Consider the following 1,763-nt stretch of genomic DNA (forward strand, 5'->3'; position numbering starts at 1 on the left):
ATTTGTTGTGTTGGGGTCCTGCCTCATTTTCAGTCATACAAATTGAGAAAATTAGCAGATTTTATTAAAATGTAAATTTGTACAAATCTGAATGCACAAGTCTAATGTATAGTGAAGTCAAGTTGCTGAAACACAACCGTAATAAAAATTTTACTATACCTTTAGTGAATACAGTCCAAGGGGTAGGCACCAACATTCCTTATGATGGACATTTACTGTAGTCTGTGGTAGTCAATTTAATGATGTTCTATAGACAAACTGGTATCCTTGTACAGGCACTTTGCCTATCCCTGGAATCGGAGCCGGACTGGCCCACCGGGATAGCGGGAAATTTCCCGGTGGGCCGATCGGTCTGTGGGCTGCCAGACCAACATTCAAAGCGGCCGCTGTGCGTAAAAAGTTCAAAACAGTGGCTGAGCTGGTGTCTGGTGGGGGCAGCTGGTGGAGGCCGCGCCTAATGAAATTAAAGGGGCCGGCGTGAATGCACCACGCCGCTCAATGGCCGTGCCTCATCCCTTCGTCCCACGTCATAAAAGGGGTGGGATGAAGAGCTGAGGCACGGCCATTGGAGGGCACGGTGCATTCACGCCGGCCCCTTTAATTTCATTAGCCGGTTTAATTTCATGAACGCCGGCCTCTACCCGCTGCCCCCACCAGACACCAGGCAGTCAGAAGCAGTGGTAAGTCGGGGGGGTTATGGGGGGCATAAGGCTTTTCTGGAGGGGGTATAAGGCATTCCTGGGGACAGAGTGGCAAGCCTCGGGGCAGATGTGCATAACTGATGTGATTTTCTCAATCATAGCTTTTATTAAATATGAAAAAATAGTTTACATGAATTCATAAAGAAATAAAAGTTTCTTTCAAGAATATTGTGAAGAATAATGTGATCACTGTTTTGTTCCACTGAATAAAATGGAACTTTTTCATAAAAAAATGTTTGCAGTAGCAAATGTTTTGATTCCATTATGTCTAATATATTTAATTTTATTAGGGCCTTTTTACACTTTTGCTTTCTGCCATTTTAATACAAATAATGTGATTAAAATAATGTTTTATAGTTATTTGTATGGCAAATAGTGTGACTCGGGTATGTATAAGGGGTGCGTGTGGGTATAAGAGCTCGACCGCAAGATAAACTATATGGGGCTGGTCTCCAAATGTTTCCAGGGCTGCTTTTCATTCCCAGTCCGGCCCTGCCTGGAACAGACCCTTAACCTTTTGGGGTCCCTTGACTAAAGACAGCATTGACAGTATGCAGGAGATTACAGTAGGCAGGGCCAGCTCGCGGTCACTTGATGGGAGGCAGGCAGCCGCACAGGCAATTCAGGCTGCAGCCACCGGCCGTGGTCATTCAGTAAGTGGGTGGGTGTGGCAAATGGGCTTGTGGGGGTGGAGCCAGGGGCAGCAAAATTGTGTTTTGCCTAGGGTGGCAAAAAAACTTGCACTAGCCCTGACAGTAGGAGAGTTGAAACCACAATTCTCATGTAAACTCTCCTGTTCTCTCTTCAATGAATACACTTGTAAAAAAGTCTATTACATATACAAAGCTGATCTAAACTAGTAGTATTCAGTCAGTAGTCATAATAAAACTGATTATTCCAAATGTTGATATTTGCCTCTGAAATTAGGTACAGTACTTCCTAAATTTTATGTACTTGGTATTAAAGGGTTATTTTGTGGAAGGGTATTGGTAATCAACTGTAATAGGTGTTTTCAATGTTTTATTTAGTTATAAAAGTTGGAAATTCAGAAGCGTGAGATAT

Source organism: Sceloporus occidentalis, unplaced genomic scaffold, assembly GCF_023333645.1.
Source record: "Sceloporus occidentalis isolate IW3139 unplaced genomic scaffold, rSceOcc1.0.p SCAF_22, whole genome shotgun sequence".
Taxonomy (NCBI): Eukaryota; Metazoa; Chordata; class Lepidosauria; order Squamata; family Phrynosomatidae; genus Sceloporus; species Sceloporus occidentalis.